This window comes from Anabrus simplex, chromosome 8 (assembly GCF_040414725.1).
Source record: "Anabrus simplex isolate iqAnaSimp1 chromosome 8, ASM4041472v1, whole genome shotgun sequence".
NCBI classification, from domain to species: Eukaryota; Metazoa; Arthropoda; class Insecta; order Orthoptera; family Tettigoniidae; genus Anabrus; species Anabrus simplex.
The window spans coordinates 222,372,271-222,399,950 of NC_090272.1; the positions used below are offsets into that span (position 1 = coordinate 222,372,271).

The 27,680-nt window shown below is 42.5% G+C and overlaps 1 protein-coding gene across 4 annotated transcripts in view; it reads right to left on the reverse strand.

The window, feature by feature from the left end:
* Positions 1–27,680, reverse strand: part of LOC136879011 (scoloptoxin SSD14) — a 300,668-nt gene that overhangs the window by 145,599 nt on the left and 127,389 nt on the right. The window contains exon 1 of one of the 4 annotated variants that reach the window (XM_067152703.2): positions 11,965–12,003. The exons of the other annotated variants lie outside the window; for them this stretch is intronic. The gene's annotated coding sequence lies outside the window, so the exon portion shown is untranslated. Of the gene's footprint in view, positions 1–11,964; positions 12,004–27,680 lie in introns of those variants that run through there. 4 annotated transcript variants of the gene reach the window in all.

Genomic DNA, 27,680 nt, shown 5'->3' on the forward strand with positions numbered 1-27,680 from the left:
ATTTTAAAGGCCTCTAATCTGTTCATAGAGGGAGGTCTCTACCCAATAAAGTAGTGTTCACCAGGCTTTTGCCTGAGTTTGAGGTTTAGATGATCGTTCTGCAAGTATTCTGTCCAATGCAATCAGTTTCTCCTATGTACTCGACAAGATGTGTCCATTCATGCTGATGAGGACTCAACACTGTTTGAGTACCTGTTGCTCGCCTCACTTTCTTGCACATGCTGAATGTGTCATGTTTAGAATTCAGTACTAGGAGTTGTTCCTTTCCACTTCGTATTTTGTGCCCAATGAACTTCTGGGATTCTCTGTATTTTAAAGTATCCCTTTTTCTTGAAGGTCCTTCTATTGCAGGGTTTCAACCGTGATCCAGGGTTTGCTTCTCTATCAGTTCATGGCTTATTCTGTGAGTGTTATTACGGTTATAAGAATATGACCTACATATTTCGACACTTTTTCTATATTTTGGAACCAAACTTTTGTTCCTTTTCCTCGACTCTTTTTCTCTCTTAAACCGTGCTTCTTTCGGCTATAGAGCGGACGTGGTGTAGCACTTCCAACTGTAAGCTCACCGGACAAAAAAAAGTAATCGCCTCTGGAGAAATAATTACAAGCATCATTCAGTACCGTGTAACTCCACCTCTGGAATTGATAACCGCCTGAATTCCGTTAGAGAATGAGTCCACAAGGTTGTGCAGGTATATCGCATCCAGGTTTGATCGCGAAATTCCACCAAATTGCCGGGATGCCGACGTCGGCGTTTCACCAGCTGTTCCAGCATGTCCCAAAGATTTTCAATGGGGTTCAATTAAGGTGATTTTCAGGCCAATTGAGATGTAATAGGGTGGGGGAGTGTTGATAAAACCAGTCCAATATAACATATGTCCAACCCGATGAACTTTGCAGTTATCATCTTGAAAAATTGGGGTATCAATAGCATACTCATGATGCAGATGTTAATTGAAAGGCAACACGTGTATCATCCAGAATGTTTAAATAAACATGATGGTTCATGTTAGTGGCCACCTCAGAGTGCGGTCATGAGTTGTAAGACAATACACAATAATCCATGTATCAATCAATCAATCAATCAATCAATCAATCAATCAATCAATCAATCAATCAATCAATCAATCAATCAATCAATCAATCAATCAATCAATACTGATCTGCATTTAGGGCAGTCGCCCAGGTGGCAGATTCCCTATCTGTTGCTTTCCTAGCCTTTTCCTAAATGATTTCAAAGAAATTGGAAATTTATTGAACATCTCCCTTGGTAAGTTATTCCAATCCCTAACTCCCCTTCCTATAAATGAATATTTGCCCCAGTTTGTCCTCTTGAATTCCAACTTTATCTTCGATATAAAATTATCGGGCTGAATGGCTCAGATGGTTGACGTGCTGGCCTTCTGACCCCTATGACCTAAGGCCAGCACGCTAACCATTTAGCCATGGAACTGGACAATATACAGTAAAACCTCCCTATAACGGACACCTTCGGGACCGAAAAAGTGTCCGTTATGAAGGGGTGTCCGCCTGAGAGAGATTATGAAACCGGTACCATTAAACATGAGTTGGAACACAATAATCCATGTATCCGAATCGATGATACGAGAAACAACCCAAATCATCTTAGATCACCTCCGGCTTGTACCTGACCTTGCACACCTCCACGATGAAATGCTTCAGTTGGCCTTCGCTGCTCTCGACGGCGTGCGTCATTGGAATACAGGCAAAAACGCGATATGTCACACCACATTTTCGTAGGTACGACATCGTAATTGGTGCAAAACCTTCAATTAGTATGGTTAATATATTTTAATTATAGTTCATTTAATGCTAAATTATCTTTTATTAAGTGTTAAACATGACTAGTATATGGTTTCTCTGTAAATATGTAGTGTAAAATTGTATAACCTCAAATACGTATTGTATAACCTAAAAATCTATAGAGTCAAAAACTGTAGAAAATTCCATAATGTTCGTATATTAGACTTATTGTAATATATTTGGTATATCTGAAGGGTTCTGGAAACTTACAGTAAGGTTTTATTATCCAGATACATGTAGAGACATTACGAATGTTGTAGATATTTCCGTGTACATTTTTAAATATCGAAATAACATTCGAGTACCCATTCGACCAGCTGGTCGATCGATGTTTCGAGTGTGTTTCATTAGAGTGTTGTAAGAACTCTTCCAGAAGTCGATCATTCTAGATGGTTGTTCGGATAGTATAAATATCGAGCTGTCAGTCAGTGAAGGCAGTTCTCAGTTCTAAGTTCGCGGATCTTGGTTCTTGGGACTCAGTCAAGTGATGGACTGGGAGTGAGTGTTGGGCTCCGAGGTGGGTTCAGATCATTGGACTCGAGTGAGTGAGTGAGTGAGTGAGGCGGGGAATTCAAGAGAGAGTATGTTATAGTGCGCGCGTCAGTGTTGTTGGTATCAGAATCGACTTCAGGGTACTCCGCTATTGGATGTTGTATATAGCGTCATTTGCTACTGTGTAAAATTGTGTGTTATGACGTGCAGTGTAAATAAAGTAATTTGTATAAGGAAGTGAACGTGTTCTCGTGTGATATTTATTTACGTCAAATAAAATCGCAACGTAGAACGATAACATTACGTTCCTCCAGTCAGCTACTGTCCACGTTCGATCACGCGGAGCTCTATGTCCCTGTGTGAGCAGTGACCGAGTCCAAACGATCATTGCATGTTCTCTCGCTAACAGGTTTAGATGGACGTTTATTCACTGACTGCAGCATTTCCTGTCGGGTTTGGAAGCGATTTTGATTCACAAGCCGTGAAACGATTCTCCGATCCCTCTCAGTCAGGATCTGTTTCCGAACACAGTTCTGACGTCGTGTTTCGTGGCCACGTGTGGTACACCACTGCTGTAGACATGTTGTGACGTACCCACTCTGCTCACAGATGTTTGACAAAATTGTGACGTGTCGGGTCACCTTAATGTCAATATAAATAAGTAATATATCATTGTTTCTCCTTAAACAATATCCCATGGGCGCCAGCCTTCAAGCTTATGGCTTGAAAACGAAAGTTGATCATTAATAATAATAATAATAATAATAATAATAATAATAATAATAATAATAATAATAATAATAATAATAATAACACGTAATGAGACTCAAAAAACTCCCAGGGGTGGGGTGACGGAACACTAACCATTAACTACACTAACTTGGATTTTAAGGATCATTAATAATAATTTCAGAAAATACAAATTAAAACAGCTATTTATTAGGATGAAAAACGTGACGTAACGGCGTATTAACGAAACCTCAACTTACGGAAGCAAAAGAAAAAATCAATGAAATAAACTCTTGAGAACATGAATTGTAACGCGTAGACTTGCAGTAATTTATGCCATTAGCTCATCATTTGTTGGTAGAAGCTAATGATTGATGGATCTCTCTTGTGGATTCCAGTCCTACTTCTGATTTGTGGATAGTACACTAGCTGAACTATGACTTTCCTGCCTTAAACACTTCCGACTGTACTCCTTACATAAAGTCGTAATGAGTCCTAATTTTAAAAGCAAAACCACCATGGGTTATGTTCATGGAGAGAACACACTTGTATTCTTCCGTATTACGGAACAGTAGCGTAACTAAATTCATAACAAAAGCTCTCTGCCCTATACTAGTCAAAACCGGTCTCCCGTTGACTTTACCTCTCGTCATTGAGATAACAGGTCCCAATGAGAGTAACTTTTGTGTAGTATACTACTCAGATGCGAAGTGAACTAAGTTAAGATCTCCGATGTGCAGACGTAGAATCGTCGTAAGAGTGTCTTCCAAGAGTACGAGTATGAATACGAGTGTGAATGTGAATCTGAGTCTGAATGTGAATACGAATCTGAATATGAGTGTCCTCTCCAGCTCTTGTCGCCGAGTATATAGGTTCAAAAGTCTCCCTCCATCAACCATATCACATGGTCCAGTAAGATTCGAGGTCTCATTTCTTCTCCTATGTATTGCTGTGAATCCATCACGTTGCTTCATTACGTCCATTTTCATAGGCTGAAATTTCCCGCGGAAATAAAGCGTCAGGTAGCGAACTTCGAAAAGTAGGCGTTAATAATGTTTCAACTGTCTCTTCAGAAGGTGGGGAGGGTAAGGTCTCTCGTAACCTCGATGACGTACATCTCCTGGTAATGGGCTGAAATTGGCCTGCTGACTCTGGTCACCTCACTACGGCTATTGGAAAATTTACTGCAAGCTATTAATACGAATGATGTTGAAATACTTTACACAATACGTTGTTCGTTCAGAATACGTTATAGCCGCGATACAGAGAAATGAAATGATGATGTGAAATGGATGATTAAAACCCTATATATAATATATATACATAATAATTTAAAATGACCTACCAGTGATTAAATATATACATCCTATCAATTAATTATTTAGTTCAATAATTTAATACATGCAGTGATGTCCCAAACATCACAATGTTGAAGAGTCCACTGCAAAACACCACATATCCAGCAACTTCATGCACCGTATGGCCATGAACACGGCGAATGACGATTGCGCCTCTTCGCCACTCTGTCACATCATTACATCTTCCCATCTTGACGTCCACTGTCCGCTTGAAACATCAATGTCTCACTGATCGCTACTGCCTTATGCTCACGTAGAGGCTGTGCGCGTGCGGTTCAGCACAGGACTCGTTCACTGCTCCATCTGTACAGGCTTAACTTGGGCTTAATGATCCATCTGTGGGTTTGCACTAGGGTGAATAATTTTGTGTCCGGAGTAGTGTTTGCTACTGAATGCATGATTCGAAGCAGTGTATCGATTCATTCAAATGTCCGAGTGAATCGATTCACAGGAACGGCGAGCTCACGGCACACGATTCAGCTTACGCCCAACGGACAGTGCTGAGTGGCGCACTCACGGCTCACTAGCGGGACACTGGACGTTGGCGGCGAGCAGAGCTTCCGCTGCAGCGAGACAGTGAATCATGGCACACCGTAAGAATCGTGAGCAAGCACGCCTCAGTGAGACACAAGATACACACGGCTCCTTATCGGCATACTAGACACTGGCGGAGAGCCGAGCTTCCGCTACAGCGAGACACACAGTGAGCCATGGCACACCGAAAGAATCGTACGCAGTCACGGATTAGCCACACACTGTTCATTATCGGTACACTGGACATTGGCGGGGAGCCGAACTTCCTCTGAAGCAATACATAGAGAGCCATGGTACACTGAAAGAATCGTATGCTAAAATGGACTCTCCAGCTCAGCTCATTTGAAAATAATACCCACTTGCATTCACTGTCCTCTTCTTACAGGGAGGTTTAAATAATAGATGGATTTATTTGCAGTGTTAAAAAGGTAGTCAAAACATAATTCTAAAGTAGCTAGTAAGTAGGTAGGCTATTAGGTTATACTATTTATTGGTTTAATGAATCTTAGTATTATAACTTAGTTGACATTTGACAATTAATTAAAGTAGACGCTAGCTCATGACCACTCAAAAGTACCTGTTTTATATTGGGAAGAACGGCTCAGCATTCTCTCAGTTCATATGTCACATCGTCGCACAAGACTTCAGTCATATCTGGACAGTAAGTGAGCCGACTGACGCAATAACTTAATCAACAGTATGTTGAATCAGAAAACCAGTGGGCTACTGTACATCTCGGCTAGCCTATACAAAATATACGATTTAAAAAAAATCCTCTGCTCATATAAAATTCATATTTACAAAAATGACTGAGCGAGTTGGACGTGCGGTTAGTAGCGTGTAGCTATGCGCTTGCATTCGGGGGATGGTGGGTTCGAATCCCACCGTCGGCAGCCGTTAAGGTGGTTTTCCGTAGTTTCCCCATTTTCACACCAGGAAATGCTGGGACTGTACCTTAATTAAGACCATGGCTGCTACCTTCCTACCAGACCTTTCCCATTCTGCGTCGCCGGAAACCTTCGATGTATTAGAGTGACTAGCATTTTTCCCCCTGTGGGTGGGGGCGGTAGAATAACACCCACGGTAACCCCTGCCTGTCGTAAGAGGCGACTAAAAGGGGCCCCAGGGGCTCTGTACTTTGGAGCGTGCGTTGGCGACCACGGGGCCCTCAGTTGAGTCCTGGCATTGCTTCCACTTACTTGTGCCAGGCTCCTCACTTTCATCTATCCTATCCGACCTCCCTTGGGCAACTCTTGTTCTTTTCCGACCCCGACGCTATTAGGTTTGCGAGGGCTAGGGAGTCTTTCAATTTCACGCCCTTCGTGGCCCTTGTCTTTCTTTGGCTGACATCTTCATTTTTCGAATTGTCGGATCCCTTCCATATTTTTCTCTGATTAGTGTTATATAGAGGATGGTTGTCTAGTTGTACTTCCTCTTAAAACAATAATCACCACCACCACTGACCAGCATTTTTTACTAAGAAAGGAGTTCATAGTATGAAGACCAGATGGCAGCAACGAACACTGAATGCTGTTGCTGCTGTCTTACCAGTACATACTACACAGATGCAGTCGGAGCGGTGACTCTAATGTGCAGTGAATCGGATCACTGTATCGATTCAGTAACGTGAACGGAATCAAATGAATCGATTCAGTAAAATGAATCGAATGTCCCATCATTAGTCTGGAGAGCTCACCTTCCCGATGTCGAAGTGGAACAGATCCCTTGTGAACCTCAGAATGTTATCTTGTACCGAGACTGGATGAAGCAGCCGGTCGAGCATCGTTCGTAGATAAGTGCTTAAGAGACAAGGGCATCATCTCAACGAACGTTATCAGAGCGGTAATTGCGGCAAATTGAGCGATAAACTAATGTGTACAGCTGTCAAGGCACACGCGTCCTACTCGTGGATTTGTTGATGATGGCAAAAAGACATCTGAGATACGGAGGTTGGGAATTCTGAAGAGGAATGCAGGAATTTTAGAAGTGCTCTTGATTGCAGTTGAGAAATGATTGAACAATCAGGAGAAGGAAAGTATAAGAAAATAATCATAGTGGAATGACAGAGCGAAATACAATATTGAGGAAAAGAAGAAAATGTCGAGAGCATGGGAAACAAAAAAAGAAATGAAGAAGACATAGCCAAATATGGAGGAAGTACGATATGGAACGAAAGGTGTAAAAAGGGTGACAAAGGAGTTGCGTGATTAGCTCAGGTGGCCGAGGTTCAAATCCTGGTCGATACTTGGTTGAGATTTTCTTCGCAAAAATTACGTGGCGTCAGGAAGGCATGCGGCCTCAAACCGCTAGTCAAAACGAAAATGAGACGGGGTGAGTGGCTCAGACTGTAGACCCCAGCTTGGCAGGTTCGATCGTGGCTCAGTCCGGTGGTAGTTGAAGGTGTCCAAATACGTCAGCCTCGTGTCGGTAGATTTACTGGCACAGATAAGAACTCCTGCGCGACTAAGTTCCGACACCTCGGCGACTCCGAAAACCATCGAAATGTAGTTAGTGGGGCGTAAAAATAATATTATTATATTATTAAGCAAATGTAAACAATGAAGTATTTTTTATCTTTCATTCATTTCTAAGGCAGCTGAGCCGAGGCTCATTACGGTATAATACAAACACAATTTGTTTATTAATCGAAAGTAAGGGTAGGTACTGTGTTCTTTCACTTGCCGTCCGGCTCCATGGCTGAATGGTTAGCGTGCTGGCCTTTGGTCACATGGGTCCCGGGTTCGATTCCCGGCAGGGTCGGGAATTTTAACCATCATTGGTTAATTTCGCTGGCACGACGCGCAGGTCGCCTACGGGAGTCAAATCAAAAGACCTGCACCTGACGAGCCGAACATGTCCTCGAACATTGCCGGCACTAAAAGCCATACGTCATTTCATTTCTTTTCTTTCACTTGCCAATACTTTTCTAATTAACTCGCCTTAAAAATATGGTCAACCTCCCTCATACACCATAAATGTCAGCAGGCAGCACTGCATTTCAAAATTTAAAATTTATAATAGTATGGACATTCTACAGCTGTAAAGGGTAGAAAGGAAGATAGGTAATACTAATACACTGGAAATCTAGTAAAAAAAAAAATGACTACCGAGCGAGTTGGTCCCGCGGTTAGGGTCACATGGCTGTGAGATGGTGGTGATTATTTTTTCAAGAGGAAGTACAACTACGCAATCATCCTCTATATAACACTAATCAGAGGGGAAAAATGGAAGGGTTCCGACACTTTGAAAAATGAAGATATCGGCCAAAGGAAGACAAGGGACAAGAAGAGCTTCGACGGATAGAAAAAGAACAACAGTTGACCAAGAGAGGACGGATAGGAGAGAGGAAAGTGAGGAGCCTGGCAGAAGTATGTGGAAGCAATGCCAGGACTCAGCTAAGGACCCCGTGGTCACCAACCCACGCTCCGCAGTTCAGAGCCCCTGAGGCCACTTTTAGTTGCATCTTACGACAGGCAGGGGATACCGTGGGTGTTATTCTACCGACCCCACCCACAGCGGGTGCATAGCTGTGAGCTTGCATTCGGGAGACAGTAGGTTCGAATACCTGCGTCGGCAGATCTGAAGATAGTATTCCGTGGTTTCCCATTTTCACTATTTTTATCAACATAGGGACCTGGACTGGAGGACCTATGACTAATCACGGTATGAAGTGTCACAAAAATTCATCACAACCGTAAGCACATAGCACATATTACATTAATAGCATGTTTCCCTTCTGTTAATATGTCTCGTGAATCAAAATATGTTTCTAACAACAGAGTGGGGTATGTTATAAGAATATGACTAAGCTATGGGCACTTCCTTACAAACCCAGCCGGTATTGCGCCAGATTGAAGGAGTCCTCCCCCGGTGTCGTGAATTTTCAAAGCGAAAGGGATTAAGGATTTAAAAAATCACGTTGATTTGGAAATTAGGGATTTTTACACTACTCCATTTTCGTGTTTTCAAAATTTCATTCGTCGTTCTTAAAATCAATGGAGCTAAGAGTTTTAAGTACCTAGTGGTGGTGGTTGTTGTTTTAAGAGGAAGTACAACTAGGCAATCATTCTCTAGATATCACAGAGGGAAAATTGGGAAGGGGTTCGACACTTCGAAAAATGAACGTATCCGCGAAAGAAGGACAAGGGACAAGAAGGGCTTCGACGGGTCGAAAAAGAGCAAGAGTTGACTAAGGGAGATTGGATAGGAAAGGTGAAAGTGTGGAGGATCGATTTAGAAAGAAAGCTAGTAAGTTTGAAGGTTTACGTTACTGTTGATATCATAGCCACGCGACCTCCAGTTTTACAGAGAATCTGAATCAAAGCGATATGGATGTTTATCTACATCAAAGCAATAATCTTTCATTTCAAAACTCCCAAATGCATTGGTGAGAAGCCAGTGGCGATACCACTCGGCTTATCACGACCGAGGAAAAATATTCGACTCACCTAGGAGAACCCGCGGTCAACTACCCATGCTTCCAAATTTAGAGTCCCTGTAGTTTACCTCCTTAAGGCACAGGCAGGGGTTGCAAAGGATGAAATACACCCCCGCGCCGCGCCGTCCGGCTCTATGGTTAAATGGTTAGCATACGTCATCCGCTTCGATTCCCGACCGGATCGGGGATTTTAACTGTAATTGGTAAATTCCCCTGACTCGGGGTCTGGGTGTTTGCGCCGTCTTCAACATTAGAATTCATCTCAGGTAGGGCCACATCCTCACAGCCGCGCAGGCGTCAACTCGAAACACCTGCACCAGGCCCCCCGGAGGCCACGCGCCATTATTATTATTATTATTATTATTATTATTATTATTATTATTAATTCCATTAGGCTATTATAGGATCACATGGAACAGTTTTCTTCTTCTTGTCTTCCCAAAAATTCTTCATCCTTTCTCTGGGAATGAAGCCGGGAGGGATCTTTATTTCTCTGGCAAATGAAGTGAAATGCATCGTTGTATCAGCGGTAGAGTGTCGACCTCCGGATCCCAAGATAGCGGGTTCAAACCCGGCAGAGGTAGTCGGATTTTTGAAGGGCGGAAAAAAGTCCATTCGACACTCCATGCCGTACGATGTCGGCATGTAAAAGATCTCTGGTGACACATTTGGTGTTTACCCGACAAAATTCATTAAATCTCAGCCATAGACGCCCAAGTGAGTTTCGGTTTACTCGGTCTGCCACCTAGTGGGGGCCTAGAGTAAAACGGAACGTCGAAATTGACGAGCAGACAGCCAGATGGCGTCAAATTGAAATGTCTGCACACGGTAGCTGAGGCCATACGATTATTATTATTATTATTATTATTATTATTATTATTATTATTATTATTATTATTATTAGTAACATTAAGATGTTAGATTCAGAAACAAAATCTAACTAGCCTCTTTCACGTCAAATGTAACCCACACGACGTGCCCCTGTTGGAAGCCGATCAACCTAGTGGAAGGTTGGGTAACCAGTCTCAGAGGGAAGCTACGTTGGTGAACTGATCATTGCTCGGGAAAACTCCAAAGCATATAACATTCGTTTTCTTATATGTTGAATAAATAAATGCAACATTAATCTAATTAATCTAGGACTATTCATATCAAACAATCAACATAGATTATTATTATTATTACCTCCCATAGCCACAAGGGAAAATCAATTTTAAAGCGAAATTATCACTAATTTTCTGGCCCCTAGCAATTCTAATTTAAATAGGTTTTACAACACCAGGATTGAGAAATGTGACTTAGGACTAGAACTAGTGTCACCTATCGTAGAGTTTCAGCTCCAGATCATAAGTTCGCAGTTTCTCAAACCCAGCCGATAATCGGAGTTCTGAAAGGTGAGAATATGTCCATTCGGCATTCGTATCTTATGATGTTGGCAAGAAAAAGATATCTGATGAAACATTGGGTGGTTAAAACCAAAACCAAACCCCATGACGCAACAGCTCCGAAGGGCCATGGCCCCCCAAGCGACCGCTGCTCAGCCCGAAGGCCTGCAGATTACGAAGTGTCGTCCCGTTGGAACGATGAAACCTCTTAGCCGTTATTTTTGGCTTTCTGGGCCGGGGTGGCTATCGCACCATCAAATAGCTCCTCAATTGTAATCACGTAGGCTGATTAGACCTCGAAACAGCCCTCAGATACAGGTAGAAATCCCTGATCGATCCGGAAATCGAACCCGGGACCTCCGGGCTGGAGTCAGGCAGACAAGCTACCCCTTGACAACGGGGAAGGCTATTTGGTGTTTGCCAGACAAAACTGATTAAATTAAAACTCAAGCATAGATCGCAGAACAAAGATTCGATTTTCGGCCATCTGGCAGAGAAAACGGATCATCAAAATTAACATGTAGGCAGCCTAATTGACGCCAAATTAAAAGAATCCCTCTACAATTATTATTATTATTATTATTATTATTATTATTATTATTATTATTATTATTATTATTATTATTATTATTATTATTATTATTATTACACTCAGAGTGTCCGTATCGATATCCCCCCCCCCCCAATTTTGACGTTCGAGTGTTGTGATGGCCCGATACGAATACTGACTACTTGCAAGAGAAACCGTACGCATTCTATCATTCGAAACAGTCGTACCTAAGAGTTGAAAACTACCGCAGTACTTCGCACAAAACCGAAGGAAAGCCTGGACTGTGGCATTTTCCCAACTAGAGCCAGTAGAGTAAGATGCAACTTTCGTTACCGGTATGTTGAGCTTGTTGCCCACACATCAGGCGATCCCATCTATTGATTGGATTGTGGACGTTTCAAACAGTGTACTGTAGATCTCGTGTGTAAAGTACTAGTAACCGAGTGAACGTACACAAACGATCGCCTAGCCTACGGAACATTAGTGTTCAAGCACAGTTTTCAGCACAGGTTGAGTTTCTTTTCCAACCAATACCACCAAATTTTCCACCAATTATACCATTTCCTACGCAATTCTACGGCAACTTTAAGCATTGTGTTAGTGAACTGAGAGACAGAAAAAAAAAGTGGATGGTGTTAGACCATACCATACCTGTTGAAGCACAGCCCGCCACCACTAAACTGATCCGCCCTCCTCTGCCAACTTCTGCTTTATATTGAGTGATAACGAGAGTGTTACGTCACGCGCTGCGCTCCTAGACAGCGTTATCAAACCATGACTAGAAAATAGATTAGCACTATGCTGTGCAATGCGAGAGTCATGAGGCAAAGTGATAGTGGAGGCGATTATTGTTTCAAGGGAAAGTACGAGATAACAATCCACTCTAATTCGTTTGTTTCTTTTCTTTTTTGCACTTTGCTTTACGTCGCACCGACACAGATAGGTCTTATGGCGACGATGGGACAGGAAAGACCTAGGAATGGGAAGGAAGCGGCTGTGGCCTTAAAGAAGGTACAGCCTCAGCATTTTGCTGGTGTGAAAATGGGAAATCACGGAAAACCCTCTTCAGGACTGCCGACAGTGGGGTTCGAACCCACTATCTCCCCTATGCGAGCTCACAGCTGCGCGCCCCTAACCGCACGGCTGACTCGCCCGGTATTCTAATTCTAATCTAAAGTGAAAATGAAAGAGGCCTTCGAATAATAATGATAATAATAATCGTAGAATCTTTGCTATTGCGTTACAGGCCTCTTCATAAGACAGGATTTTCCTCTCCCCACTCTTCCTTCCCAGAAGGAAATGAGGAAGGAGGACGGTTTCCAGAACCGGCTCATGATGTGCTCCTCTTCCGGTAATGGAGTATCATTCTAATGTTGTTCCCTGTGTTCAATTATTTTAGAGTCTGAGCCGCAGGACCTGAGTAAAGGCAGTAATACTTCCGATTGAGGGCGTGTTGCTTCTGTTTCTCACAGTTACCATGCATTGTGTCTGAGTTAACTGTAGTGGTCACCCATCTAGTGGGCGGTCACAGTAAATGTTGCTTAACTGTACTTCAGTGTACTTGTTATTGCAGTGTTATGTTTATGAGTTTGAGGTTGCATTTATTGAACATGTGTTTGTATATGTGTGTGGCATTCTTTCTTAATGTCAATGTAAAACTGCTTAAGTGGTCACCCATCTTAGAGGCGTCCAGTGATTATTATTGGGCAGCCATCCTCTATTAACACAAATCAGAAGAGAAAGTGGAAGGGGTCCGACACTTAGAAAAATTAACTTATCAACCAGAGAAAGACAAGGGCAAAGAAGGGCGTGAAAATAAAATACCTCCCTATGCCTCGGGAACCTAATAGCGTCGGGGTCGGAAGAGAACAAGAATTGACCACGAGAGGTCGATAAGGAAGACGAAAGCGAGGAGCATGGCACAAGTAAGTGGAAGAAATGCCAGACTCAGCTAGGGGACCAGGGGTCGCCAACCGACGCTCCAAACTTCAGAGCCCCTGGATATCCTTTTAATCGCCTCTTACGACAGACAGGGGATATCGTGGATGTTTTTCTACCACCCTACCCTCCATAGAGGGATGTTCAGGGTGGGGATTGTTTAGGCCTAACTATGATTTGTGTTTGTGTAGTGTTAAGGTACATACCACGGAGTTTTTGCTCAATTTGTGTACTACTACTACTACTAAATGTTTTCATTCCTCCCCTGAGGGGTGAGGCGGGCCTCCTGGACGGTGACACCGTTTCTCAGTCCAGGAGGTTTGTACCGGAGATGTGCGGAGAAGGTTGGCGGCCATGGCCTATACTGGAAACTGTCCCGGCATTCGCCGTAGTGCAGGAGAATGGAAAAGCACGGTAAACCATTCTCAGGACAGCCGATGGTCGGGAACATCCCCTCTCCTCTTCCGAATACAGAGGCTTAGAGCCACGGCAAAGTCGTGGACACCCCTCCTCTGTACGGTTGGCCGGTAGGAGTTCAAATTTCCAGTTTTAATATTCTCAAGAAATCTCTCGTTTTACCAGAGTTAGTACATTGTATTGGATTTTCTTAGGCAGGATAAGAAAGTAGCCTACTATTTTTCTTTCAGGAGCCCTCTAGTCACCCATGTTGTATGAGCTGATGCCATTTCCGCGGATAAATAAAATGTAGCAATGACAGTGAAAAAGTTGATAGTGGGAACTGAGAGAGAGAGAGAGAGAGGTAGTGGTGGTGGTGATTATTGTTTTAAGGGAAGTAGAGCTAGGGAACCATCCTCAGAGGTAGTGGCATCTAGAAGTAATTTGCGAGGGCTGTTAATAAAGTACTGGCAATATTGTTAGAACGCAATATTTAATGAACTAACAAGTACATGTAGTCACCCGCCAAATGTCGGGAAGCCGTTGGGGACCGTTGGCAAGGCGTTCTCTGTTGATAACAGCGACGGAGCGCTCTACTGCGCAGAGTACAGGCGCCACGTCAGGAAATCGATGGCCTCGGAGGGGTTCCTCCAACTTCGGAAACAAGTCGAAGTCACAAGGAATATGTCTGGTGAGTATGGAGGGTGTTCTAAGACTTCCCAATGCCACCATTGCAATAACAGCTTGACAATGTTTGCCACACGACAGCGAGCGTTGTCATGCAACACGGCAGAGCGATAAACATGGACGCAAATGTCACTGTTGACGGTTTGTCGCTCAAGCACAGCATGCGTAACAATAACACCGTCGTAATCGTATAACACAATCAACATAAGCTTCACCCGACGGAGTTCCTGGCGAAATTTCTGTGGAAGTGGCGAACCTGGGTGACGCCATTCATTTGATTGACACTTTAATTCAGCCTCGTGCCCACGTCTCGTCAGTGGCGACAATACGCCACAGAAACGCGTCTCCTTTGTTGCGGTGTCTGCCCAGGTGGATGCCACGCAGTGCATACCGGTGCCATTTCTGTACGTCGGTGAGTTGATGTGGAATATGTGCCACACCGTTTGAAGACTGAGAACAACCTCTACGGATAATTCCCGGACAGTCCATCGATGGTCTACGAAAACGAGACCTTTCACGATGCCAATCGGATGTTGACGAATGGGCGGCCGACCTGTGCGGTGCAATGCGCAGTCTCATTCCGACCCATCGTGCAACCGTCCTATACAGTAATGCATTCTGGCCACAGGCTTCACGTAATCCTCGATAGCATTCTGATGCATTTTGGCCACGGGCAACCTCGATTTTAATCCATTACTGAAAACATGCTTTAGAGCAGTGAAATCGACACTCTTCACTTCAACGCCACACAGCAACAACATGCCCGTCAAATGCACAGCGCCACCTGACTGCTCCCATGCCCGATCTCCTGCGAGTGTCTGGACTACGTTGCCACTACCTCATTTATAGTTCGACTCGTTGGCTGAATGGTCAGCGTACTGGCCTTCGGTTCATAGGGTCCCGAGTTGGATTCCCGGCCGGGTCGGGTATTTTAACCTTCATTGATTAGTTCCAATGGCCCGGGGGCTGGGCGTTTGTGCTGTCCCCAACATCCCTGCAACTCACACACCACACATAACACTATCCTCCACCACAATAACACGCAGTTACCTACATATGGCAGATGCCGCCCACCCTCATCGGAGGGTCTGCCTTACAAGGGCTGCACTCGGCTAGAAATAGCCACACGAAATTATTATTACCTCATTTATAGCCCTCGTATTCAGTACCGGGTTTTTGTTAAGATATTTGTTCGTGGCGTTGACCTATAGTGATCTTTTGCCACTACTTGCACCATATGATATGAACCTGCGTGTAATTGGAATTGCGGAAGTGTAGAGTGTTGAATGTGAGGAAAGGAACGTTAAGGAGGACACAAACACCCACTCCCCATTTGCAATTAAAAAACCCTGACCCGCCTGGGAATCGAACGCGGGGCCGCCAGGTGACAGGCGGACGCGTTGCCCTCTACACCGCGGGGTCGAACTTCAGTACCGGTTGCTTCAATGTTTTTGCTATGACGGGTTAGCGCGTTGATAAACTGTACGGGCTGAGCGCGTAAAATAAAAACAATTTACTGTCATAGATAGAGCTCAGTTAAGCAATGTATACGATTCAGAACACCATAAAACAAATACTATTATCAACACAGGTTAGGTTTTATCGGATACAGCCGCCAGAGTTTTAATTGTCTGTGTGATTTGGTGAAATAAAATGCTAGGGTTTATTTCGAGCTTTTTAAATTCAGATACAGGCTAAGCACTAGTTACAAAAACTACAAAGTATAGGTCTGTCATACGAAAAACATGACACACACAGTGAAGTTTCTGCATTTCGCACAAATGTCGGAGCGAGACGGGTAAGTATAAGAGTGGCCGCACACTCCACCATGGAATCTAAATTGGAGCGGTTCTTCATGAACATGCGATACACTAAATTACAACCATGATTATTAGCCGGGGGCCGATGACCTTCGATGTTAGGCCCCTTAAAACAACAAGCATCATTATCATCATCATCATTATTAGCCACAGTCATTTACTTCCATACAGAATTTAGCCAATATGTTACAGTATAGAAGCAAGGGAATAAACACTGTGTAAGCTGAAGAAATCTGATGTTCTTATATTCTTTATACTGCAAGCCCATGGGTCGATTCTTCGTATTTGTAAAAATATCAACTACTCGTTCCTTGAAACTATAAACTGACAAATTCTATTTTGTTTTCCATCTGTTATTTTAATATATAAGTGTGGTGTTTGCCTCCTATCATTGTAAGCACAATCTGTTTCATGCATTACAGATGAAGATGGTTTCTCTTGTAATTCAACAAATAATGAGCTCAATATTTTATTATGGGACATCTTACACAAAATAGTATGCAATACACACACACACACACATATGTGTGCACTTTTGATCAAACTAATCTTCAACCATGAAGCACAATTACAGAACACCAATATTACGCGCGACTTCTGAGGCTAGCCACAACCTTGGCTGACTGGTTATAAACATTTCCCCCGTACTGGGCGCATCCACAATCCCCTCTCCACACCCCCCTCCCCCGCTAAAGTTACAAGCCTCATTCAATGAACTTCCTATATTGCATGAATCTCACACAGTGAACTTAGTATAGTCGAAAGGAGTGAAGCCGAACGTTATGATACATAGTTAATACATAATTATACCGTTAGTAGATATTATAACTCAATTTCTCGGGCAGGCTAAGCCTCAAAGTCTCTTAAGAGCTTCGCCACTGATATGTTATCGTATTCCCCTTTTTTCACTGCAAATTATATGTTAGCTTCTCTCCCCGCCCCCACTCATCATAGTTATATTCATATTATTAATTTGTAATAGACAATATAACCTATAATAAATAATATAGTTAAGTCTAAGACAGGGCCAAAAAACCTTAACTTCGCCACTTGTCAATAAATAAATACATAAACAAATAACTAAATAAATGGTCCGCATCGGTGGTGTAGGCCTAGTGGTTAGTGTGATTAGCTGCCACCCCCGGAGGCCCGGATTCGATTTCCGGCACTGCCACAATCAATCAATCAATCAATCAATCAATCAATCAATCAATCAATCAATCAATCAATCAATCAATCAATCAATCAATCAATCAAAACTGATCTGCATTTAGGGCAGTCGCCCAGGTGGCAGATCTATTGTTTTCCTAGCCTTCTCTTAAATGACTTCAATGAGATTGGAAATTTATTGAACATCCCCCTTGGTAAGTTATTCCAATCCCAAACTCCCCTTCCTGTAAATGAATATTTACCCCAATTTGTCCTCTTGAATTCCATCAAAATGGTACGAGGACTGGAACGGGATCCATTCAGCCTCGGGAGGTCAACTGAGTAGAGGGGGTTCGATTCTTGCCTCAGCCATCCTCGAAGTGGTTTTCCGTGGTTTCCCACTTCGTATCCAGTCAAATGGTACCTAACTTAAGGCGACGGCCTTTTTCTTGCCTATCCCTTCCAATATTCCCCTCCCCCACAAGGCCCCTGTTCAGCATAGCAGGTGAGGCCGCCCGGGAGAGGTAACTGGTCCTTCTCCCTAGTTGTATCCCCGACCAAATGCCTCAGGCTTCATGACACTGCCCTTGAGGTGGTAGAGGTGGGATCCCTCACTGTGTCTGAGGAAAAAACCAACCCTGGGGGGTAAATAAATAAATAAATAAATAAATAAATAAATAAATAAATAAATAAATAAATAAATAAATAAATACATCTTTCGTTCCGAAGGAATCGAAACTGAAAACTCCACGCACAAAAATAGGCATAGGCTATAGGAGTCGGTCAAATCGACTGCTCACAAGCGCCTGTTGATATAGATGTTGACGCATGGTAGGTGTGCGAGGTACCAACTGATGAGCCCAGCCTAGCACACGGGGGCGAAACGCTGGCAACCAGGAATGAGTTAGCTGGAAAATTTATAATGTCCAATAACGGACCATTTATATTGGTATTACAAGCGCCTGAGTCAGAAACATTCCGACGTACTTGGACGACGCTCCCGGATGAATGTACGTCGATTCTAACACGAGTTTCAAATCCGTAGGAAGAGTGACTTCAACCATACATACAGTATGTCGCAAACGAGCGAATCTCTGCTCATTATTCAAACGCTCCCTTACAACATTGAGATAAATGGCATCGTGTAGTAGACATCACATCCGCTCATGTAATCGTCTCAGTGCAGTGAGGGAAAACAAAATGGTGCCGATTGCAGCGACATCTGGTTCTAGAACAGAGTGGACGCATTTCGATGTTGGAGAAGCCAACCGCTTTGCTTTCAACTTACTCCATCATCATGATGCCCTTTCATTAATTTAATCTCTAATTTTTTGAGTGTCAATCTTCAACATTTTGAAATTCCGACGCCAAATTTCACTTTACACGCGCATCATTGACTTGTTTCAAATATATTAAGTCAACATACAACGTCTTAAAGAACTCCTTTTTTTCCTTTCATATGAGAACTTGATCATAGAAATACCTACGTCCACTTAGTCCGAAGTTACAGCCGATAAACAACATGAATTCACCACAAAATGGTGGCGCGCCCACTCTGTCCCGCGGGCAACGTCGCAATCCTCATTAGATGAAATAAATTCTTTGATTCTGTAGCTATCAAGTGGTATAATTTCATGCTCGATGTGAACGCTGGTTTTCGAGCTGCAGCGTGAAACTGTATCCCCTGATTTCCACTGAATTAAAGTTATTTTGCAATTTGGCGACCATCTGTAGAAAAAGAAATATCCTCACCATTTTACCAAAAATCTTGGTTTACTGATTATATAAGCCAAGATTTTACAGGATTCATGGAGTCTCCGAGCAGAACTGCCCCAGAGAAAAGTCTCCAACCATTAGCCACGTTATCGTTCAAGTCACTTAGCCTCAGAGCCGATCGCTGATACTACCAGGCCAAGTCGGACAAACATAGTAGAATTCTAAATTTGGTCGACATATAAGCATTACGTTCAAGGAATGTTTCCCATATCGATCAGCAAATTCTGGTTCATACGCACTTGGTGCATCAGTTTTGAGCATTCCATCAAGTACTCAACAAACTACAGGATTACCGCCAAGTTCGGTGAATGTGGCAAATACTTCACCATAGTCAGCCAACCAACATGCAGCATCCTGAAAAGGGTGTCATCTATCGCAGTCACAACTCTGCAGACCGTCGCCTTTGAAATACCATATAGCACAATAATTCTGTGCACCACTACCCAACCACGGACCTATTTCATAAAAGACTAGTATTATAAGCTATTATTATAAGACTATTATAAAAAATAAACCCACTAATTCACAAGAGTTTAGTTTCATTAATAAATAAGAAGTTCCTGATTCATAAAATGTAACAGTCTTCCATTACAAGTTCTCCACTTACATCATTACAAGGGTATATTAGCAGTGCTTTGTTTCACAAAATTAGACAATTGTGAACAAATTTAGCAGTTATATTTGTTATTCTACGAGTGAATAATATAAGTAATATAAGAAATACTCATTCAACGATTCTCTTCTCTTAGAGCATACTCGGATAATAAAAGCATTATTCTCAATAGAAGATGTTAAGCATTTTATGACTAGTGCTTTATTTGTTATTACATAGTGTTATCTCTCTAAAGGCAGTTGATTTTTACTTTTGTATGGGAATTAAGGCATTGCCATTAGCGACAGGAATGATGATGAGCAAGTAGTTGTAAGAGAGCCTAGACATTTCAGGGATAGAACACTTTATAATCACCTACAAGACACATATGAGTATAATGAACGTTTTAGGCTAGATTTTGCAAAATTTAATTTTCTGTTGCATCAAATAGAGGGGGTGTTAAAGCACCCTACCAACAGAACTCAGCAGGGGCGTCTCATCTTGAGGATCATACGAGCACGTGAACACCCTTGAAATTTACACGATATTGTATGATGAAAACAAGATTTCTGTACGTTGAGAACGCAGTTACGAGGTTGTAACTGCCAACTCACTTACCGTTTCCATTCGAATCACGCGCCACGCCAGCCGATCACAACCCCGTTGTGAACTACAAACTTCGGCGTATTGCATAACTAGAGCTTGAAGAGGCTATGCTGTGGGTATGGCGAAAATGATCACGGTTTACTGTGTGATCGCGGCACTGCCTGCTCGACATGCATCCTACGGCTGCTTCGTATCGAGCAGGCAGTGAATTACGGACCGTTGACCCGCTTCCAATGCATTCTCTTGAAGTTATTTTCAAATCCCAAAGATGGCACCACGTATCGCGTAGTCGTGGCAATGGTTATTGCACAGAGCTGTTACCCGTGGTTAATTGAATAACCGCATGGCGCTGTTGACAGTGGCACGTGTAACACAATACTGCTTAATGAACCAACATAGAGCCGCCTCTGTGGTGTAGTGGTTAGCGTGATTAGCTGCCACCCCCGGAGGTCCGGGTTCGATTCCCGGCTCTGCCACGAAATTTGAAAAGTGGTACGAGGGCTGGAACGGGGTCCACTCAGCCTCGGGAGGTCAACTGAGTAGAGGCGGGTTCGATTCCCACCTCAGCCATCCTAGAAGTGGTTTTCCGTGGTTTCCCACTTCACCTCCAGGCAAATGCCGGGATGGTACCTATCTTAAGGCCACGGCCGCTTCCTTCCCTCATCCTTGCCTATCCCTTCCAATCTTCCCATCCCCCTACTAGGCCCCTGTTCACTATAGCAGGTGAGGCCGCCTGGGCGAGGTACTGGTCATACTCCCCAGTTGTATCCCCCGACCAAGAGTCTGAAGTTCCAGGACACTGCCCTTGAGGCGGTAGAGGTGGGATCCCTCGCTGTGTCCGAGGGAAAAACCGAACCTGGAGGGTAAACAGATGATGATGATGATGAACCAACATAGGCTAACTCAGGAGCCCAGTAAGTGCACAATTATTCCTGAGAAATTCGTCAGTTCCACAGTCTTCGGAGCAAAAAATGGAGAAGAACAGACCACGGACACTCACGGACATGCTGAACTGTGACGCATATCTAATATTATACGCAAAGTGTGTCAAATAATTAGCAGGAAATTCCCCGCTGTACCATCAGAAATAGTAAAAATGTATGTTAGAACGAGAACATTTATACGCATACGACAAATGAACATTCGGGCAAGCACTGAAAAAAACCACCGGGCGAGTTGGCCGTGCGGCTGTGATCTTGCATCCGGGAGATAGTGGTTCGAATCCCACTGTCGGCAGCCCTGAATATGGTTTTCCGTGGTTTCCCATTTTCACACCAGGTAAATGCTGGGGCTGTACCTTAATTAAGGGCACGGCCGCTTCCTTCCAACTCCTAGGCCTTTCCTATCCCATCGTCACCATAAGACCTATCTGTGTCGGTGCGACGTAAAGCCACTAGAAAAAAAAAACCTGAAAAATCCATATCAGCTCATCGGCGAAAGGCACGACAATAGATTCCATCTTCACGACATGTGATCTCACAAGTAGGACTGTGTTCTAATTAAGTGTTTTCCTGTTCTTTTTTTATTCTTTAACTTTAGAAAGTAGGAATATCTATGCATGGTTTAGAATATGAACTTACTTCTGCTGCTGTTATAATATGTGTTAAGCTTCAAACTCGATACCTGCGGAAGTGAATCAGTATATCGTATGTTAACATACGGTAGTTCCATTACGGAAGTTCTGCTGTCAAGATTTAATATTCCAAACATTTCATATCTCTGAATATTTATGTTTACAGATTTGAGAGCGCGTAACCTTCCTCAAACTAAATAGAGGACCTTGGAATTGTTAATAAATTTCAAGCGTTGGTCAGTGTACCATCACGTTATATTTACACCTTATTCGTAATAGAAATAATGAAAACTTACTATGCTGTACTCGCATTCAATCTTATAACAGCAGTAATATTTATGTCTGGTCTGCAATTAGTTCTGAGAAACTGTAATGTTTGCTGATATTATGAGATTCCTACTGATATGCGCGCTCTGGGCTCGGCTGCTTGGCTCCTACTGTGACGTCATTTTGTTAACCAATAGCAGCTCGCCTTGCGTTGGGCCCAACCTTTAGTAGTGTTTAAGAACCTTGCCCTTCCTGAGCTTGTCCGCTGGCCTGACGATGTTGGTCAAGTAGTCGATCGGTTTAGTCAGTTGGCAGGCATGCCTCTTATTAGTGAGGCTGTGGATGGAACCCAAATTGATATGGATGCGCCGAGAGATTTTGAACCTATCTATGTTGACAGACATGGAAATCATTCCATAAATGTGTTGCTTGCTTCTGGTGCCGACCTGAAGTTTCATAATGCCTACGAAAATTGACTAGGCAGTGCAAGCGACGCCAGAGTTTTACGTAACAGTGGACTTTTCACAGGATGGAAGAATGATGGCTACCATTTCCAGGAGCGGTTCTTTAGGTGACTCGATTTATCCTCTCAAACCCCGGTTGGTGATGAAGGCAACCAGGCTCAAAGATGATTTCCTAGAGCACATAAAGAAAGAGGAGAGTTGTGAAGTGTGCAATCGGTGTCTTAAAAGAGGAATTTCCTTTCTTGAAACATTTCAGGCTTGAACCTGATTATGTATGCAATGCAGTTTTGTGCTGTGTTGCTCTCTGTAAACTATCTAAAGATGAGAACCTCGTCTACAACTTAGAGGATGAAAAAGATGCAGGACAGGAAAACAGGGGAGCAGTTCTTGGCGAAGCAGAAGAAGAGGATGAAGAAGTTATGGAGGAAGGGAACAATTACGCTGAACCGGAAGGACCAGAAAAGCTGAATTTCTTTTACCAACACTTTGCTTAATGCTAACGAAAGATACCATATAGAAAATGTGCAGTACTTAAAGGACAGTAAGATAAATACTGAAACAGTATCGCTCAGTTAGTTCACCTTTAATGATAACCTAAACCTGTATTACATGAACCTTGACCACTAAACAACTTCATCAGGTCCATGTTGTTTCACCAGCATAACTATTTCACCCACATCGTTAATCACTAAATCATCATTCTCCACGACAAATAAATAAACTGTCCCATTGAAAACACTGGCAGATTCATTTTCTCTTTTAAATGTTTTAGTACCGATATGATTAGTCAAATTGCAGTGTGCTACTCCCAAGATCTGTTCCTTCTCCCAAACTTTCCTAAAGCTTCCACACGTATCTGGATAACAAAACATCATGGTAAGTTTCCAGAAACCCCCAATGTTTCAAAATGATAGTGGAATACATCTAATATACGAATATTACAGAGACTTCTACAGTTTTCGACCACGCAAATTTTGAGGGTAGACGTATTCACAATTAGTATTTGAGGTTATACAAATTTATAATCCATATTTACAGGGAAATCATATGTTAGTCGTACTTAACATTTTATAAAAGATAATTAAAATATATTAAACATAATGACTGAATATTTTACAGGATTTATGTTCGGTGTAGGATGGCGTATATGCTACAGCTGTCATGTCACACATATTACGAGTGAGTCGTTTTGGCAGTGATTTTTTTTTTTTTGCTACTTGCTTTACGTCGCACCGACACAGATAGGTCTTATGGCGACGATGGGACAGGGAAGGGCTAGGAGTGGGAAGGAAGCGGCCGTGGCCTTAATTAAGGTACAACCCCAGCATTTGCCTGGTGTGAAAATGGGAAACCACGGAAAACCATTTTCAGGGCTGCCGACAGTGCGGTTCGAACCTACTATCTCCCGAATACTGGATACTGGTCGCACTTAAGCGACTGCAGCTATCGAGCTCGGTTTGGCAGTGATTTTATGAGTCCTATACTTTATTTACGAAACCAATTTAGGAACACTACTGAAACAAGTTTTATAAATTTAAAATTTAAAATAGAGGCTTCTAACTTTATGAAACAAAAATAGTATATTATAAGCTATTATTATGAGCAATTGTCTTATTAAATATGTGTTTAACATCTATGGAACAGGCCCCAGTGAAGTGCAATCTGAAGTTGCTCTTTCGAGGTTAGTACTTGACTCCTTGCAGTGAGACATTGCAAGATATTATCAGTCCTGTCAGTCACATATTCAAATGTTCTGTAAACTAATCTGAATCAAAGTCAAACATATCGCTGGTCTTCACAATTTTATGCATCGTCGCCATAAGACCTATGTGTGTCGGTGCGACGTAAAACAACTAGCAAAAAAAAAAAAAATTATGCCAAAACATTAAAATATTACTCACTTTGGTTTCACCAATAATATGGATTATGAGTTAAAATACACTCGTGGAAATAATCCCAATAATGGGAGTAACTTGTATTAATCATTTGTCTATGAAACAATTTACTAATATTATTAGGAACATCTACTAACAGTTTTCGATCATAAACTAATAACTAGAGCCTGAAGTTATGCAAAATGACATTTTTATCTGGCTGAACATATCGAAGTGTCACATAGAGACAAACATGTTTCCGTACCTTTGGGAACGGTAGGACCAGTTAGTATTTTGCCTTTGTTTTGCCTATTTTAGCTTCCGTAGCCTATTTTATAGTTTAATGCCATTTTTGCCTTTTTAAAAGTAGTTGTAGATATTTTCTGCAGGTATTTATATATTAAACTTAATCAATGGAAAGAAAAATATATAATTTCAATGTAGTGTATTAATAATAAAGAAAAATTTCATTTTAACTTAATAGATAAAAGAATATATACGCGAACGATATTTTCATATTAGACAGTGGTGGTGGTGATTATTGTTTTAGAGGAAGAACAACTTGGTGACCATCCTCTATATAACACTAATCAGAGGGAAAAAATGGAAGGGATCCGACGCTTCGAAAAATGAAGATATCGGTCAAAAAAAGACAAGGGCCACGAAGAACGTGAAAATAAAAGACTCCCTAGCCCTCGCAAACCTAATAGCGTTGGAGTCAGAAAAGAACAAGAGTTGACCAAGGGAGGTCGGATAGGATAGATGAAAGTGAGGAGCCTAGCACAAGTAAGTGGAAACAATGCTAGGACTAAGCTAAGGTCCCCGTGGTCGCCAAACCACGCTCCAAAGTTCAGAGCGCATGGGATACCTTTTATTCGCCTCTTACGACAGGCAGGGGATACCGTGGGTGTTATTCTACAGCCCCCACCAACAGGGGGGTCATATTAGACAAATCTCTACTGAAATGATCACAAGCCAAATAGCCGGGAGGGTGCCAGGTGCTGTCTTTCCTACGTAAAATTAAGTACTGGTGGTGATTGTTGTTTTAAAAGGAAGAACAACTTGGTAACCATCCTCTACTAACACTAATCAGAAGGAAAATGGGTGAAGTCCGATACTTCGAAAAATGAAGATATCGACAAAAGAAAGGAATGGACTACGAAGATCGTGAAAATGAAAGACTCCCTAGCCCTCGCAAACTAATAGCTCCGGGGTCGGAAAAGAACAAGAGTTGACCAAGGGAATGGAATGAATGGAGCCCCCATCTAGCGGCGAGGATGGGAATTGTGCCGGCTCCCGAAGCCTGTCGCACTCCTCTATGGCAATGATTAATGAATGACAGATAAAATGCTATTGGAGAGTGTTGCTGGAATGAAATATGACAGGAAAAACCGCAGTACCCGGAGAAAAGCCTGTCCCGTCCCCGCTTTGTCCAGCACAAATCTCACATGGAGTGACCGGAATTTGAACCACGGAATCCAGCGGCCTGAGCCACGGATGCTCTGCTATGCTCATAATATTAAGTAATATTGTTGCTTTCATACTGTACCGGGCGGTACACCCCTACACCGTTTATTTAAAAGTTGCGCCAGTTGAAACTCCTCTTCTGGAGGAAGGTTGAACTTTATCTATTCTATTAATTCTCTACTTTCTCAGAAGATGTCACCACATGGAAAATTTTGAGTTTTTGAACTGTGTCACTTTTGATGTGTTTTTGTTTCGCTTGAAGTAAGAAGTGTGAACTTTCTCTTCTAGAGGACACTACTGAAGATCAACAATAGTGCGACCTAGTGCGGAGTCAAAGAACTATTGTGTTGGAGAAATTTTTATTTCAAGAGTTTGTTCTTTGTTAAATTTCCTTCTGTCATTGTTTAAGTTGGCTGTATACCCCTCTTTTTCCCCTTAGTTTGGATCTAGCCAATCCCGAATTTCTTTAATTAATTTTCCACCAATAATGTGTTTCTTTTTCCTCTATGTAGGGGTTTCTTTTCCCGAACCAATAAAGATTTTGTGGGAGGGTGTTTTCTTTCCCCTAACGCCTAGAATCTTCCGCGAGAGGATATAAACTGCTGATTTTAGGGTCTCCAGGCCACTTCTGTTCCATCTTTCAGTGTATTAAGTACATAGCAGGAGGCGGGAAGCGCCTCTTTCTTCTTCAGCCGTTCAACACCAGGTAATGGCCTATTAATTACTTCTTTTCTTGCTAGGTCGGCAGTTTAACACTCGCGGCGGGTTCGAAGCATTTCCATCATGTAACCTTTTCCTAAAATGTAATTACTCCTTTCATCTTTTTTTGTAAAGCTACATATTGGGATAGAGAGTGCTAACCCTCTCGAGCTCCCACTCACATTTGTTTTGAGGTGAACTTATTTTCTCAAACTATTCTTCGTTTATGTAATGTAAAGTGTTCTTCTCTAAGTCACCTCTGTAGTATGGGATTAGCCCCTGCGTTAGTGGCCCAGAGCCAGAATAGGTTTTAAAAACAAAGTGTATTAGGAGTGCAAGTTCGCCTCCTCTCAAATTGTTATTTTAGAGGTCATGTAATCAACCTTATTTTCATGTAATAGACCTCCGTAGTTTGGGTATTTTACCCCTGTAAATACGTCCTTAGAGGACAGCTTGAAGGTAGAGTTTGGTGTGGCCTTGTGATAGGCTTACAATTTTGAGAGCGGATCGCTCTTTGAAATTTGTTTCTGTATGCCTCGTGCAGACTTTATGTGTAATGTTTGGAGCCAGTGCTCCTGGGCATGAATGGGGTTTTCTGCCCCTTGGCTAAAATTTTCTTTGGGAGTAAGGCGGGGCTGATTGCCCAAGAGTTATGAAGTAAGGGCACTGAGCCCGAACCCAGTAATATTGTACCTACATTTTTGCTACTCTGTACCTGTTATGATTGTTATCTCTCGTTTTTGAAAAGAAATATAACCTAGTTAAATTTTAAATTAATTGTACATTGCACGTAATTTCGTAGCTTGAAACCCATTCACACCCGCACCTTCTTTCACCTCTACCTACCACGGATATCTCCGTAACAAGTGGTAGCAGAGCGTGGTTGAATGGGTCTCAATTTAGCCCCTTTTGACGGCTAAACAGTGCTTTGATTCGAACTCTAACAATTTTCTCAGTTGCTGGAATTTTTTGAGTTTTTCAAAATTGTTCTGTCATCATGCCCGGCCCTCGCGATGTTCTCCTCCTTAACTACTTGCGCAAAGAGGAGTTGATATATGA